This window comes from Camelus dromedarius, chromosome 15 (assembly GCF_036321535.1).
Source record: "Camelus dromedarius isolate mCamDro1 chromosome 15, mCamDro1.pat, whole genome shotgun sequence".
NCBI lineage: Eukaryota > Metazoa > Chordata > Mammalia > Artiodactyla > Camelidae > Camelus > Camelus dromedarius.
The window spans coordinates 42,553,739-42,571,322 of NC_087450.1; the positions used below are offsets into that span (position 1 = coordinate 42,553,739).

The following is a 17,584-nucleotide window of genomic DNA, read 5'->3' on the forward strand; positions in this document are numbered from 1 at the left end:
AAGGGGCAGCACCATGTGGTTTAATAGCACCTGACTTCAGTGGTTCGACACCAGTGGGACGGGCACCCGCTGACATTGCTTCCCCAGAGGAAACGTGGGATTTCTTGGCTTCCATCTCCACAAGGTCACAGTAATTGGCTCCACAACGATGGTTCAGGAGGAGGCTGAGAACCGGCGTGAGGAAGCGGTTAGAGAAGAAACCTGTGTTCAGCTCTGATGTGAGGCACTGTTTTTAACTGAGATGAAATATCCCAGTTAAAGTCAAGGAAAGACAAAAAATGCAACAGGATCCTTTTAGAGGTGCACTGAATACTCACCTCGGCCAAAGGTAGAATGGCCACGTGTTAAACATTGAGCTGAAGCCAAATTTTGCCATATACATATGTCCTTTGGGATACAACAAGAAATATAATTTTTTATATAGGGGTATAATTAGTGCTACACTTTTATTATTAAAATGTTTAAAGTTCAGATTGCAAGTTTGACTTTACAGTGCAGGAACAATAATGCCTTAGCGCTGTCTGCTGTGAGATGGCTCCTGCCGTCTGACTGTCACACACATGGGCACTGCTCACTGGACACGCACCCTTCTAAGGTCACTCTGCCAATACGGGCTGCTGGTGATGGCCACGTCACCAGGCCATCTCGAGCTGTAACTGACTAAAGACAGTTCCTCCTGGGCTCCTGGGTGTAAAGAAGGCTCAACCAGGACTTCTTGAAAGACTCCAGGCACTTGTTAAATTAAAGAACTAAAAATTAAATGGCGCTCGTGTGGGCTAATTTGTTTATTATTATGAGTGCATATTATACCAAAGAATTCTATCAGGATTAGAATTGTAATTCAGTCTCATCTCTCATTCTGCCTTGTGTTCTCAATTTAATTGTTAACACACAGCACTACAGGTGGCCGCAATCAGACCCACCAGTCAAAGTAACTTCCCCACATGGAGCCTCAGGGAGGGGCACGGGGTGAAGCCTCGGGCTCAGGGTCTGGGGAGTTCTTGGAGCCCAGAGCCCAGCCTCCAGCATGCTGCCTGCCACTGAGCAGGGCTTCAGCATGTATTTGCTGGATGTGAGAGTGTCTAAACAGACGAATAAATGAATAAATGTGTCAGCCAGAGCCAAGCACAGAAGAGCCGGCACCTGAAGGCTGTAACCGCACCAGGTAAGGTGAGGTTGGAAGGGGCCGACTCAAAACAGGCAGGATAGCCAACCCTCATGGGAAGCCCCAGTGTATACAGAGAAGATGGGGCAGGCAGGAGGCTGAAACAGGGTGGCCGGGCCAGAGGTGGGGAGTGGGTGTCCTGGCAGGTAGGTCAGTAGGAGACATGTAAAAGTCACACAGTGGACACAGGCCTTAGAGGCAGGACCCCAGACCCTATCCAGGGTGAGATGTAGGGGGAGCGGAACTTGGGCCAGGCTGGTGTCAGGGCCCAGGAGACCCAGAAGCACCTAGAACAGGGGCTGGAGGCAGGGCGTGGCCCCCAGAAGAAAGCCTGTTAGTAGACCTGAGATCAAGGCCAGAGGAGGACGAGCCAGGCTGGCTCAAGGACAGATCCCCTGAGCCACTGAACTCTTAAATTCTCCCTGTCTTAGGAAAGGGTCTACCCCGAGGCTGCAGCCAGGGTGAGACCACATGAAGATGATCGAGTCGTCCCAGGGAAGGAGTCTGGGAGGCTATAAAAGCAGGAAGTCAAACAGGCCATGGCACTCAGCAGGCAGGTAAGCCTACTCGTTACCAACTGTTTCAGACTTTGATTTGAGCATGTAACCAGGTCTTCTGGGCCCTGAATACTTTAACTGATCATCACCTCACCAACAGTGCTTTGGGGAGGCCTGCAATGTGCTTTACCTGTTAGGGAATGGAGGCATGCACCAGGCACCGGACAGACGTGTTTATGCAAAGTATGCATCATGGGTCACTGTTCACAGAGAAGAAAACAAGGGCTACAGCCAGGAAGTGCTGCAGATGAGCCTGGGTGGCAGCGGTCAGGGAGGGCTTCCTGGAGGAGGTGGGATGCACCCTGGACCTGTAGGACATAGGACATCAGAATAAAGAGGGGAGAACATTTATTTCCTTTGCAATTCCTGACTGCTCAGAACACACCCCTCGGAGCTAAGCAAGACAATTTACTAAACTGCAGGAGAGCCGAGCAGAGGGAGGGAAGTAGTCCTTGCCGGGTGGACTCACTGAATTCCATCTCACAGGGGGAAACCCTGAGGCACAACGAGGTCTGGGCTGGTTCCCTAATCAGATAAGCAATGGGGCCCAAGGCCCCACCGTCTTTTCTAACGCAGAAGAACTGCCCTCCTGCCTCCCGCTAGTTGGGGAGCTGGCTTGGGCTTTATGGTGAAGGCTTCGGCTAGCTTGGTTTGTGCGGGCTTTTTCTTAGTTTTGTTTTGAAAGGGCTACTGAAGAAGGGAAGAGGGAGGAAGTGTTCTTCTTTTTTCTCCAGCGATATACCAGTTCTGCCCTTAGGTGCAGGTGAAAGGCCCCTCTCAGAGCCACACCAGTTAACAGGACCCGCTGGGGCCCTTCTCCGTGTGCTCCTCCCCTCCCTTCCCCACCGGCCATCATGGCGTGACTATGTATTAGTTTCCTGTTGCTTCTGTGGCCGCTTCCCACAACCCGAGTGGCTTAAATCCACACACACGTATCGTCTAAGAGTTTGTAGGTCAGAAGTCTCACCGAGTGTCAACAGGGCTGCACTCCTTCCCGGAGGCTCTGAGGGAGAATTCCAGCTCCCTTGGCTGTGGCCTCTTCCTCCTCCAACGCCACTGATGGCTGGCCAAGTACTTCCCACATCTCATCGCCCTGCCCTTCTCTTCTGCCCCTCTCTTTCACTTCTAAGGACTGGTGATTACATTGGGCCCACACAGAGAATCCAGGATATAACGTATAGTCATAAAGCAGTTGATTGGTAACTTTAATTCTGTCTATGACCTTAATGCAACATTACATATTTACAGGTTTCAGGGACTAGAATATGGACATCTTTGGGGGGGGCCGTTATTCTGCCTACAATAATTGCAAAAGTCAGAGGATGGAATATATTTTATTGAACAATCTCTTGACTTGGTTTATAATTTTAAGTATTTAGAGGCATGGGTGTGGCCTCTGTTTGTGCTTTTGCCCCCGGCCCTGCGAATATTGGGGCTGCTGTGGTGGGAACAGTGGCTGTCTAAGTTGAAAGGTCTGCAGCCCCCTGGGGTGGAGTGGGGAAGCTGATACTCCTCTTTGGCCAGCAGTGCCCTGCTCTGGGCGCAGTTTCCAAGGTTCCTCAGCCTGTTTCTCCAGAGGAACACGTCACGTTCATCATCTTACCTCTGTCAAGCCCAGTTCTGACTCCCAACACTTTGTTCACCTTACAAAAGTGGTCTTCCCAAAGAAGGTACATTTCCAGTTCTTTTTGCTTTTTACTTTTACATAAAAATGGTAAAAGCAAGGGAAAAAACCTCCTACTCATCCCAGCCCCTGTAGTACAGACACATCAAAGGATGCCAAGTCCCTCGGGAAACCGGAGTGTGGCTTACATCGTCCTGCAGCACATCGCTAAGCAACTGTGGGATCAACATCTGTTTCCATGGAGATGTCACTTCATCGCCATTCTCCAGGCAGAGCAGAGAAGTGCATCTGGGAGGAAGGAATATACTGAGCTGTGCCAGAGAATAACAAAATCTGGTGCCATGAGCAAAAATAACTATAATCGAGGTGAAAGGTCAATGAGAGAGAGTGCTAGAATGAGAAGGAGGGGGAATGGGCACTGGGTGAGGTCCGGGGGGAGTGACTGGCCAGAATCAGACGGAGGTGCTGAATATTGTACAGTGGTTCACAGGCCAAGCTGGGTGGGAACCCAAGCCTTGTGCCTCCTGGCCCAGGGTTCATCGCACGTGGAAGGAAGGCACTAGGAGCAATATGCCTTTCTCCCATTGCTTCCAGTCAAGCGAAGATGCCCCACATCTTGCTTTGGTGCCTAGCACAGTGCCTTCCAGGGACAGCGGCTCTGCTGGGCGCTCTCACCCAAACCCTGTTGCTCCGAGGCATGGCCTTCTGAATGACTGCAGCGGAAGCAGAAGGGGAGGAGAGGGAACCAGCTTCTGCATGGAGCTCGCTATGTGTCAGGTGTCGTGCTATTGCGGCCAGTCCTCAAATCCCACCCGTGGCATGTTAGGGCCTCGTTTGCAGGCAAGGAAGGAACTGCAGCTCAGAGAGGTGAGGTGGATTAATCAGTGTGATGAGAGATCAACGGGAAACTTTTAGAAATCACTTACCTGTGCCAGGCATCGTTTTAAGCTCTTGGCAAATACTAATTCATTTCATCCTCAGACTGTATCTCTGCGGGGGGGCATTATTATCTGTCAGTTAACACGTGGCAGAGCCAGCCTTTGGGGCCTGGGGTGCCCTTCCCACTGCCTACACTGACCCCACTGTCACCACCGGGGAGAACAACTCAGGAGGCACGGAGTCAGGCACAAGGGAATGAGCTGCCAGTGGATGGGATGTTGAATCAGGAGGCTGAGTGGGATTTTTTCTGGTGTCCCATATTCAGTTTAGAAGTCCACCTGCGGTGGTGCCAGACCCTCTCTGAGGTCTCAAGGAGAGACTGCCTCCCACCAAATAGTGGGTGCTCTGCCCACCCTCCCCACTGGCCGTGCCAGAGAGGCTGTGGGGCAGAGCCTCCAGGGAAGGTGGGGCTCATACCCAGAGGCTCCTCCCCTGCAGCCTGGGGAGGGGAGCGTCAGAGACTCCTAGATACTAGTGCCTGCAGCCAGGGGAGAGGGTGGCCTGTTCCAGGTGGGCTGGATGTTCACTGAGCCCTGGGGCTGCTGCTGGAGCCGCAGCAAGAGGAGCCTCAGGTGCATCCTGGAAAAATATGTCTGATGCAGGTTCTCCCTCACCATGGGAAGAAGAGGGTGCATGACAGGTTCTTCTAACTCCCAAGATCAGTGTCTATCTCTGCTCTAGAGATTTCTGAAGGCAGAGGTCTTGCCAGGAGGACTCCAGGCGACAGAGGCTGAGCGTGTCTGTGAGGAAGATGGGGCAGCCCACCTCACACCAGTGCTCCTGCACCCAGAGAGCCCAGATGGACAAGCTGGAGGTCCCCAGGGGTCTACACAATCCCTGGAGCACTGGGGTGAGTGGGGAGCAGGAGCAGTGGAGGCAGCTGGGACAAGTGATGTTGCCCTGACCTGGAGCAGGGTTTGTGAGTATACATTGCTGGCAGGGTTGAAGGTAGACACAGCTGCCCACAGGAGGGGTTTGGGACTCAGCTACAGAAGGGTCTGTGGGAGCTGACCACGAGCCCCAGGATGCCTGGGGCACCATCTCTGCAAAGACCGCCGCCTCACAGCATCACCAGCATTGGCCAGAACCTCCAAGAACCTGAATGAAGTCAGGGGCACCCCTCCCCACCAGTGAGGACAGGCCAGTCATATGTCCAGAACCTCCTTGCCCTCCTGGGGGGCCCTGGCCAAGGGGACCAGCGATAAGTCCTGGGGAGTTTACAGTCTGAAGTGGGAAGCAGAGAGTGACATTCAAAGAGAGAACAAAAGGCAAAGAGTGTGAGGTGCAGGCCCTCCTCCACCTCTCCAACCAGTGAGGGCGCAGACACAGTCCCCCTTGAACAGTGGTGGGGAGCTGAACTCTGACATAAGCCGGATTTGCAGTTTTAAAATAAATACAATTAAGTCTAAAATACTGAAATGAGACTGCTCTGGTCATCAAAGATGCCAGAAAGAAACGACATCTGGCCAAGTTATCACTGAGATACCAGCTACCCAATGGGAAAGAGGGTTGATATAGCCCAGGGATGGACAAACTCCAGCCCTCAGAGTAAGGATGGTTTTGATATATTGAAGGGTTGGGGGGAGGGGTGGGGGTGGGGAGGGAGAGAGAGAGAGAGAGAGAGAGAGAGAGAGGGAGAGAGAGAGAGAGTAAGTGGTCTGCGCCACTTAAAATATTTATAACTGCCCTTTACAGAAAATGTTCGCCAACCTTATTTGTAGCCTAGCTGGGAGGGGCTGATGCTATTTTAAAAAAGTAAAACTTTCATATTTAAATTTTATGTAAGTTCTCCTGTCATTCTCTTCTTTGATTCAACATTGTGGTTTTAAGCCTCATCCAGCTTAAAGAGTGGTGTAGTTGATTCATTTTCACTGCTGTAAACTAGTCATTAAGTTCGTTCACCTGTTCTCCCGGCTGTGAGCGTCTGGGCTGCTTCCAGGTTTCTGCCCTACTGCTGCTGGGAAGGTTCTTGTGCGTGTCTCTCGGTGTCCACGTGCCAAGTTTCTGGGGGAGCTACGCTCAGAAGCAGACTTGCTGAGTCAGGACATACATGCTGCTTCAGTTTTACAAAATGTAGTGCCAAATCGCTCTCCCCAAATTTTGTATCATCTTGCGCCTCCGCTGTGAATGTTTTTGAGTTGTCTTTCCTTCACATCCTCTCCCATACGTGATATTAGAAGAATTTTAAAATTTTCCTACTCTGATGGTGCAAAAGAATATCTCCTGGTTTTAATTTGCATTTGTCTTAACATACAGAGGCTGCGTATTTTTTATATCCCTATAGCAATTTGGGTTTCCTTCTTTGCTCACTAGGGGGTTATGTTTTTCTTATTGATATGTGGAAGTTCTTTCTATATTCTGGATATTAATTCTTTCTTAGTTTTATGGGTAGTCGTTATCCTCTCCTGATATGTAATGTGTTTTGCTTTGGTTTTGGTGTTTCTTGAGCAACAGAAATGTTTGATTTTAATGTAGTCAGAATTCTCAACTTTTCTCTAAAGTTTGTGCTGCATCTTGTTTTATCTGACATAAAATTCTAACACTCCTTTCAAGTTCTGCTTTTCACATTTGGAAATTATTTTTGGTGTAGCAGAAATATTTGGTACAGCAAAAAATATTTTTCCATTCAGACAACCAAATGTTTAAGACATTATCAAACTGTTTTCCAGAGTGGCTGTGCTATTTTATATTCCTATCAGCAGTGTACGTTTTCCGTATTTTCACCAAAACTTGATGTGGTCAGTCTTTTTAATTTTAGCCATTCTATTGGATGTGTAGTGGTATCTCAGTGAAGTTGTTCTAATTTGCATTTTCCTAATGATTTATGATGCTGAACACATTTTCACATGCTTACTTGCCATCCATCTGTCTTCTTTGGTCAAGTATCTATTCAAGACTTTTGCCCATTTTTTAATTAGGTCGTTTGACTTCTCATTGTTGGCTTTGAGAGTTCTTTATATGTACAAGCCCTTTATCAGATCTATGCTTTGCAAATAGTTTCTTCCAGTCTGTGGTTTGTCTTTAGTCTCTTAACAGAATCTTTTGAAGAGCAGAGGTTTTTAATTTTGATAGTCAAATTTGTTCGTGCTTTTTTCCATGGGTTGTGGTTTTAGTGCCATACTTTTAACAATCTTTGCCTAACCCAAATTTATAAAGATTTTTCTCTTAAGTTTTCTTCTAGAAATTTTATAGTTTTAGACTTTACATTTAGGTCTGTGATCTGTTTTGAGTTAAGGTATGGATATGATACAAGGCATGGGTTGAATTTTATTTGTTTGTCTGTTTATTTGTTTTCTGCATGTGGATATGCAGTTGTTCCATCACAGGTGAAAAGGAGAGTCTTTATTCTCACCTGTTTAATTTTGGATTGTTCCTATTGCTCAGTCTGGAAGCACTCACATGCTCTTTACCATGACATTCCACCAAGGGCTTTCAAGGAAGACTGAGGGAAGGCAGATGACCTTACATTGATGGCAGCAGGCAAGAAACGCAAGTAAATGGCTGCCACTGGAGGGCAGGCGCAAAACCCCACCCATGTCCTACATCCTTCTCTCTTACCAGGAAAAAGCCTTAAGCCATTGGAATGACAGGAAACAGGGCCTAGGCAAAATCCATCACCTCTGAAGGAAAACAGAAACAAAAACCATTTAACGCTGGAAGAGGGATAGGAAACCTTCTGTTCCCTGTGCACTGCTGGTGAGTGGTAAGAAATGAATTCAGTTCCAGGGTCCTGCACTGATCCAAAGCAGAGGTCTGCTATCACTGGAGTAGGAGAGGGATGGTGAGGCAGGAGGCCCTCCCCTGCCCAAGATGTCCCACGGGTACCAGAAAGGGTTTGGGCCCACAAAAGTGAGATGCAGGAATGAGGGCCAGGTGCACAGAGACTGCCCAAGACTAAGGCTAGAAGAGAAAACCTGAGGTCCCCATCTGCCCCAACATAAGCCTCACACCTAGAAACGAGCAGTAGCGGGCTACAGCTGCAGAAGAATGTTGAGAATCTCCTCCGTGGTGCAGGCATGCAGGGCCCTGGAAAATGGAAGAACATAAGAACACTGAAAAAAACCTTCTGGCACCCCAGACCCCTACCAAATGCAAGTAACAGCAGCCCACCACTGGAGGAATTTGAAGTCTGTGCTGCAGTGCAGTAAACTATAACAATTACAAAACTCAGACTCAGCACGACTGCTGATTATAATTGATTCAACCCCGGATACTAACAGCCTTACGGAAGACAGATACTCACTTCCGGGCATAAATACTATTTACCTCAGTCTTTATTCTACTCACAGTGCTTGGAACACAATAAAAAATTACAAACACATGCAAATTAAAAGACATACCAAAAAAAAAAAAAAAAAACCAAAATAAAACCCCTATTGTCAAGAGATAAAACATTTCACAGAAGCAGACTCAGATTACAGATGTCAGAACTATCAGAGGCTTTAAAAATAATGATCATTTTATGGAAAAAGATCTGGTGGAAAAAAGAGGACAATATAGGTGAGCAAATGGAGATTTCACCAGAGAGATGGAAATTATAAAGAGAGTCAAATAGGAATGCTGAAATAAAAAATATAAAGAACTCCTTTGATGGCTTTTAAGTAGATATATAACAGAGGAAAGAAACAGTGAACTTAAAGACAGGTCAATCGATAGAAATGATCCAAACTGGAACACAAAGGGGCAAAATAGAATCCAAGAAATATGGCCAATATTAACGTCAGTGATCTAATATCAGAGCTCCAGAAGGAAGAGAGAAAGAATGGGGCAGAAGAAGTATTTGAATATACAATGTCCAAGAATTTTCCAAAATTAATTCAAAGCAACAAACTATAATTCCATGAAATTCAAAGAACCCCAGCGTGGTTAAAGAAAAAAACCCAAAATGAGCAATAAAAAATTTAGGCACATTATAGTCAAGCTGCTAAAACCAAAAGATAAAGGGAAAATGCTGAAGGCAACAAAAAGGGAGAAAATGGAGGAGAAAAAGATTAGAACTACAACAGACTTCTCACAAATTCTGCAAACCCTGAAGCTAGTAGAACAGTAAAGTATGGCAGGTGGGGGCAGAAATCTGTCCATTCATAATTTTATACCAGTAAAAATATCTTTTGAAAACAAAAGCAAAATAGACTTTTCCAGACAAACCTGAGTGAATTAGTTACCAGCAGGTCTGCACTACAAAAAAATGTTCAGGGAAGTTTTGCAGTTGGAAGGAATGTGGTATGAGATGGAAATTTGTATCTCAACAAAGAAATGAAGATTCCTGGAAATGGTAAACATAAGAGGAAACAGAAAAGAATTTTTGCTCTTGTTTTTACCTCTTTACAATGAGTATGCATGACAATAGCACCAAGGATGGGAAGCAGGAAATGGAAGTATACGGTGATGTTACCTACATGTAATTGTGTACTATTTGAGAGCTATTTATGGTAAACCCTAGAGCAATCACTATTTTTAAAAAGTGGAGATTTGAGTCACAAATCAAAATTTAAATAATATATCCCCTGACAGTATTTGGTTGATACAGTTATTTTAATTTGAAGGGAAAGGGTAAAAAAGATCAGAGGTGAGTTTGCTAATTGCCTTATCAGTAACATGTGGTAATGAAGACCTGACGAATCAAGCAATAGAAGTTATGTACATATTTAACATGATGAAGATAAATACAAAATGCTACTTTGATGAACCAATGTAGCATGAGAGAGGAAAGGGTCCAGGAGAGCAGCCAGGAAGAGGAAGCGTGCTAGTTTTGTTCTTGTTTACAGAAGGGAACTAATACATTCTGTCTGAAGAAAGCTAAGGATTTTACATAAAGTTAATCATAAAGATAAACACTAGAAAAACAAGCAAAAATCTCCTTCCTGACATGAGAAGAACCACACAGAAAAAAACAAAGCCAAGAAGGGAAAAAGAAAAGAAAACCACAGTGTGAAAGACTAAAAGGAGAATAAAAAGTAAGAAGAAACATGACATTATTCAAGATTTGCAGATACTAACTAATATATATAAAGTAGATTAACAATTAAGTTTATACTGTATAGCACAGGGAACTATATTCAATATTTTGTAGGAACTTATGGTGAAAAAGAATATATGTATGTTCGTGTATGACTGAAGCATTATGCTGTACACCAGAAATGGACATAACATTGTAAACTGACTATATTTCTAAAAAAAAAAATACAAAAAAAGAAACATGACATTAAATCATATGACAAATCTCAGAACAAATATATCGTCACGTCCATGATTGTAAGTGGACTAAATTCCACACTTAAGAATATGTTCAGATTGGCTCCCAAGTAAAATCCAACTCTGTGCTGTCTGCAGAAGACACACCTAAAACCAAGTGATTTAGGAAAGTTTAAGAAGGCTGGAAATAAAAGAACGAGCAAAGTCATGCCAGGTAAATGCCAATAAGAAATCAAGAGTTATGAGGCTAATAGAAGGAATGGAGCATTCAGGCTAAAGAAATCATTAAACAAGTCAAAGAAAGACACTTTATAATGCCAAAGGTTGTAATTCACAACTCAGATGCATGAATTATAATATTTATATGCCAGTTAGCATAGTAGCAAATTCTATACTGCAGAAATTATAGGAAATAGGAGAAACTGACAAAGACACAGCGGGATATTTTAATCTGTCTCTCAGTCCAGGGTGGATTCAGAAAATAAAAAGAAATAGAGCCAGTTACAGTCAACCTTAGTAAAACAATAGAGCAAACCTTGTACCCTAATAAAAGAGAACACACCTTTCCGATGCCCCCGTGTGTATGAACGTTCATGAAATCCTTACATTACACCTCAGCAAAGGAACCTCAGTAGAGTCTACATGATATTCTCTGATCACAATGTAGTAAAACAGAATTAGTAACAATATCAGAAAAAAATCCCCTTCATCTGGAGATTCATAAACTTCCTTTAAAATTCCTCTTAGGTTAATGACAAAAATGAAAACAAATAAAATTTCTAGAAAATAATGAAAAGTACACATATAAATCCAACAGGGGTACAAATAAAGCAGTGTCCAGAGGACAATTAATATTCCTCAATAGATACATTCGTTTTAAAAAGAAGAATTAAACAGATGAGTTAAATCCAACTCAGAAAGATATTAAGACATTAGTTTACCTAATTGAAAAATTTTAAAGGAAAAACACAAACCAAGAAACCAGGGGAGTAAATACAGAAGAGAAAATTAAAACAACCATATGAAGCAGTTTTGTGCAACTATTAAGTAAACATATCTTGAAACCTCATGAAATGGAAGTCAATTCAGTCTCAGAGCAGTTGCATGAGTAACTGGTAAAGCCAAGACTAAGCCCCAGTCTTGGAACCCCAAGGTCAAGGCTTTTCCGACAAGTCCACTGCCTCCTGCTTCCTGCCTTGAGTCTCCTTGGCCAAAGGCTGGAAGGTCTGGGTCCTGCCCAGAATCTGCCAGAGGGGAGATGGGCAGGAAGAGGTGGCTGTAGGTTCGCAGAGCCAGTGAAGTCAATCCTCCGTCGTCGTCCCAGGGAAGCAAAATACCCAGCCAGGCCGGGTCCCCCTCTTTATGGAAGCCCCAGCCCTGCTCACCAGGATCAGCCAGCACACTGGGAATAGAAGACCCCGCAGCACACAGTGGACCCCGTACCGCGGCTCTCTGGCCCAGCTTGACTCTGACCTCCCCTCTCCCTCAGCCCGGACTGCTCGCTCCTTCTGCCTGGGCTGCTGCTGCTCCGCCTGACTTCTACATCTGGGGGCCAGAGCCCAGCCAGCCACCATGGCGGCCTTCGTCTCCTCAAGAACCTGACACAATACCCGGAAGGCAAGGGGTCACACCAGCATCCCCGAGCCCACGTGTGGAGTCCACCCAACAGAGGCCCTGAATGTGGAATGGCAGCCCCACAGAGGTACAAAATCTGTGCAGACAGACACAAAAGATGTCCCCTGTGGGTCACACAGCGAAAGAGACAGGGGTAGAACAGTGTGATTAGTGTGAGCCCCTTTGTAGAATTTTTTTTTTCTCACTGTAAGAGCAGAATAGAGAGAGAGAAATGAACATAGAAAGTGAAAATAAAATTTCCTGTCACCTCAGACTCCTATCCCTCGCCTCTGTGTCCAGGAAGTAAGCTCTGTTACACATCTTGTGAGTTCGTATTCTTCCAAAGGTATTCCATACGTAAAATAGTGTATATACATATATTATAGGTTACACATGCACACTTGCACATTCTACAAATGTTAATGCCAGTTGGAGCCATTCATGCATTTGTTCATTCAATAGTTCATTTGGGGGGCCTGCAGAGCAGATGTAATTAAGTTTATTTACTTACTTCTTTATTTTAACGGAGGTGCTGGGGATTGAACCCAGGACACATGTGTGCTAAGCACACGCTCTACCCCAAGCTCTACCCGCCCCTTTCAGTTGTTTATTTGCAGCAGGCTAGATGCTAAGCACCCAGCCCCTGCTGTCACAGAGTCCAGCGGCAGGTACAGACAGTCACCAAAGGACCACACAAATGAAGTATGTTTAGAAACAGATTCAGTGAGGAAGTCTGAACTGAGTCAAAATCTGAACTGAGGTGTCCTGCAGGTGACAGCCACATCTGTCAGTGTTTGAGGGACAGTCACCCCAGCCCTGGCCATGGACACATTTTCTTTGAGTCTCTTATGTGCTTCCGGTGAAGAACCAGAGCTGTGACTCACTGTCCTCACCATCTGCAGCACAGGGCTCCAGTGATTCACGGCCATCACCCCACCCCGTCCCCCAGGATGGCTTCAGAGGAACAAGAGACAAAATGATTCAGGCAGAGAGACACAGCCTAGCCTGTTCACGCCCACTGCTCCCTTCCTGCCTGAAAAACGGAGACGGGCATGGCTCTGGCCTCTGAGTGACGCATATTTTCAGGGATGTGCTGATGGAGGGACAGTGCCCTCCTGGCGAGGGTCCTCAGAACACAAGTGGTGACTAGTCTCCCCAGCAGGAGCTAAGCAGGCTAGGGGAGAGGTGAGGACGTATGGCTCGATTCCACCTCCGGCCTCTGCAGGGCCCTCCCTGACCACGCCTGTCTGCAGAGAGTCCCAAATCGGGGTGTCTGGTCCCCTGCATGCCCAGGCTGGTGTGTCCACACATTTGCACAGGGCCACCCTGCCCCAGAACCTCAGTCTCTAAACACCCAGGCAGAGCCCACCATCCTCTCCCGAAGCCCATCTCTGCCTCTGGCAGCTGCCTCCTTGAACTACTACGCCACCATCGCCCTGGACCCTGGTCTTGAAGTCCTGGCGTTGACTTCAGCTTCTCCCTTTCCAGCACTTTCCTCACCTAATCCAGCCCTGTCTGCCCCTGCCTGCCTTTCCCTGCTTTTGTCTCCTTTTGTGCCCTATCCTCAACAAAAACTTTCAGGAAACCCTCTCTGGCCTTGCTGACTCGGGACTGCAGACTTTTCTCACTGCCCTCAACATATTTTCCTAAATGCATCTCGGTGGCAGTCTACCCCTCTCCTCCACTGGCGCCGTCTCGGGGTCTGCAGCAAAGATTGAACTCCTAGGCACATGGAGGGCAGGCAGGTGACACAGAAGAGGGAGGCCTGCTGAAAGGCACTCGATAAAGGGCCACAGTAGGGAGTGGTGAGGACCAGAGCAGATGGGAGAATGCTTGTCCCGCCCGGGGGCGGCCACCACCCAGCCACAGCTGGGTGAAGCACAACAGAGCCACGGCCCCAAATTGCCAGACCTTTTGGACTTTCACAAAAACCAGCTTTGTTTATGAAATCTCTTAATTTCTAAAAGTTGGTAACGAATTCACATGTGAAACACCAAATACTTTCCCTATTCCTGCATTTCAGACCTTCCTCCGTCTGGATCCCAGCACCGTCTCCCACGGCCGCTGTCCTCTGTGCTTACGGCCAAAGCTGTAGCACGCCCCAGACTCTAGGCTATTTGCCATTCCCAGGGCACGCCTGGCCTGTCACACCGACCCTGTTCCTGTGTTGCCCTGTGCTTCCTTCTCGATGTCGCTCCAAATCCTACCCTATCCACCTACGAAGGGTCCCCTTGCTGCCATCCCTCAGCTCCAAGTCCGACTACTCTGTCCCCCTGCACGTTGTCCCACTGTCATGGTACAAGCCACATGCTGACCTGTGTCACTAGCTGCGTGTACCCTCATCGTCTTTGCATGACCGGAGGTTCTTGGATGCAGACACTCTCTTCTTCCTAGAACCTGCACGTAGCAGGCGCTCCAGAGTTTCAGGACTTGCGCTAATTAGAACTGAAGAAAGTGGACTGACAGCACAACACAAAGCGGGTTGGGGAACCTGGGGGTTCTGTGTCCCAAGCCTGTTGCACTCCCAGGCCTGGCCCTTGGATAGCTTCCTGGGCTGCACACCCACCCTTCTGGGGCTCTGGCCCTCAGCCCCCGCCCGGCACGTCATGCATGGAGCGCAGCACCTGAGGAAGTTCTGAGTCACCATCTGAGCTTCGGCCTAATGCACTTCGCAGGCCTCGTCGTTAGGAACCCGGCCCACTTCTTGCTTTGCAGCCCCCTCCCCCCGGCCCCGCCGGTTTATGGGGAAAAACATCTGGATGGAAATGGGCCTTGCCAAAGTGCGTGCAGCTCCGCCCCACCCCTCCCTCTGCACCTGAAGTCCTGGTCCCCTTCCGGCCATTGACGACTGTTTGCTGTGGAAACGGCTGGGTTCGTGGCCCAGGAGGGAGCAGGTGCCGAGGAACTGGGAGAGCACAGGAGTTCACAGAGTCCCTGGGCCTGTTTCTCATTCTGACCCCGAGGATTGTGGAATGTGGGCTGGAGCAGCCCCGGCAGGACATGGAGCACAGTCAAACGCAGGCTGCTTTTCCGGGAGGTGTGAGCTGGTGTGAAATGGCCTCCAGATGTGGGGCCGAGAGCTCCCCGAGAGTCCGAGGCTGAGCTCTCAGGGGTCTCCCCGTGGGAAGCAGAGAGGCTGTCAGGAAGAGGTGGCTTTCTCTGCTTCTTTGCGCTCAGATTGGGCTGCGGTCGCTGCCGCTGTGAGCAGCCGCCGGCCCTGGGCCCTGCACATTCATGCGGGCCTTGGCCGTTCAGACGTGAGCACCTGCGACGCAGACACCTCGCCCAGTCAGCTCCCCTGCGGGGCCCCTTCCACCCCCGCGCTTGGTTCACACTTAGTGAGAAGGGCTGTTGTGAGGTCCAAGTGATAGGCTTGGCCCATGGGCACTGAGGGGCGCTATTCATGATTGGTGGTTGCAGTCAGAGGCCAAGGGGTTACCCAGAAGGGAGAGACGACCTGCTAAGGGACAGGACCCACTAGCAAATACTCTTATTCCGAGCCTGTTCAGATCTCTCGCTCAACAAGCCCCTCCTGCAGCCAGAGCCTGGTGCGAAGCTCTGCAGGAGACAAGGTGCAAGCCAGGAGTCCTCTCAGAAGGTGCTGCCACCCCTTAGGGGAGATAAAACATACCAATTGCTTCATGCTACCGGCCGTAAGGAAAGAGCTCAGAAGGGGAGGGAGGGCACCTGGGAGGACAGCAGATGAGTCTGAGCCTTGTGTGCAGGTTGGGGAGGGATGTCTTCAGCAAGAAGAGGGCAGAATGGCAGGGGGTGTGGATGGGGAAGAGGGCAGGGGCAGAGTTTGAGTGCAGGAGAAGGCCCGAGAAGGCCGCCTCTCCAGGCACACCTGGCTGATGGCGTTGCGTCTCTGGGGGTTGGTGGGAGTCCAGCTTCATGTGATTCTCTAAACAGTCACAGACAGGAGCTGGTGGTCAATAAAGGAGTTGGCTGATGAGAGTGAGGTCTCCTCCTTTTGGGTCCAGAGGCTATTTCATTGCTGATGTGGAATCACCACCCAGACAGGGGCTAATGCAATGCTCAGACCCCATCAGCAGTTTCTTCTTGGGGTCCTACACCAGCCCCTTGGGAACCAGGCTGCTGACCCTAAGGTCAAGGCTAGGCCCTGCAGCTTCCTCCTTTGGGAAATGGTCAACTGCCAGGCTCCTCCTTCATGACTTTGGCCTTAACCTTGCCAGTTCCTTCTGCTCCAAGAGGAAGGTTTTCCCTCCAAGCAGATAACGGTCTGGTCTCCACAGAGCCTCTGTAACCTCAGTCACCCATTCCTGTATGGGAGCTGAGCCTCTGCCTGGATCATTTTAACGTCCCTCCCTCTGTTCAGGGTCAGGGCTCTTGCTCCACAATAAAAACTTACCCCGATCCTCCTTGAGGGCTAGCAATTACCGCCTTGAACAGGACGAGGCGCAGGTCTTCCCCTTCCCCCCCAGACCCTTGTGAGGATTTCCTGTCTTCTCTGGAAAATATCCCATCTCCACCAGTTAGAGGACTGACTCTTGTTGGGGCATTAGAGCGTTTAGTTATTGCTTCAAAGATTCCTTACCAAGAGTTCCCATAAGGCCTAGGAGGTTTATGCGGATTCAGCTCTCCTCCCATTGCTCACCCCTCACCTTGTGCCAGAGTTCTTGGGCAGGTTGGCAGATCAGGCGCGACTTTGACCCCGGGCCACACATCTAATGAGGAACAGCTTCATGATTCAGGCAGCGTCCGTGTTTTTTACTTAACAAGCCTCCCAGCTCTGCTAATAAAAGCTCTAACCAGAGAGAAGCCGTATGTGTCCTGGGCTCACTCACCCAGCACAACAGCTGTCTGGCCAGAGGAGGCCTGTATTCTACACAGATCTCTTATTTCAAGCTAAGAACATTCTAGACCTTGCTTAACTGCTTGGGTGATCAACTGCAAACTTTGGCACCACTCCTCAATTGGAATGATTAACCCCATGGAACATTCACATCAGAGGGAGACCACATGCTTTTCAGAACGACCCCCGTACCCTCGGAGAAGTGAGTGACACTGGGACCTCTTCCCCAGGTAGAGTTGTGTGTGACTGAGATTCGGGGCTGGCTGGCCCGCTGCCATGATCATTGTGTGAGCCCAAGGGGCCGTGGACGTCATCCGCCGGCCCTCCCCACCTTCCTGCCAGTCATATTCTTTGCCAGATGCTCCTTTTCGGGTCTGGGGCTGCACCATGGAACCCAGGCCACAAATAAAACCGCAAGCCTGGGCTGGACCTTTCCCTGGAATGATACCAAGGGATGGTTGTCAAACAACTTGAGGACCTCTAGTGAAAGGAGCCATTTCTCATTCCTTTCGCTTTCTGGGGACACCCAGAGCTGGAGCCTGGCTGCCCACGTGGCACCACATCAGGGAAGGGGGTCTTCTATTTTCTCTCCTTTCCAGGTTCTGCTGGTGAACAGTTTATGCCCACCTGATCCAACCATACCTGTTGTGATTTTTTTCCAGTTTAACCATCAT

The 17,584-nt window shown here is 48.3% G+C and overlaps 1 long non-coding RNA gene across 1 annotated transcript; it reads right to left on the minus strand.

Moving 5' to 3' along the window:
- Positions 1-106: 106 nt before the first annotated feature.
- LOC116157437 (uncharacterized) lies at positions 107-16,706 on the minus strand. The gene is made up of 7 exons (XR_010384240.1): positions 16,467-16,706; positions 8,236-8,311; positions 7,844-7,905; positions 3,535-3,634; positions 1,853-2,030; positions 318-387; positions 107-164 (listed from the first exon to the last, which is right to left on the minus strand). It is a non-coding gene; the product is annotated as an uncharacterized LOC116157437 (long non-coding RNA).
- Positions 16,707-17,584: the final 878 nt, after the last annotated feature.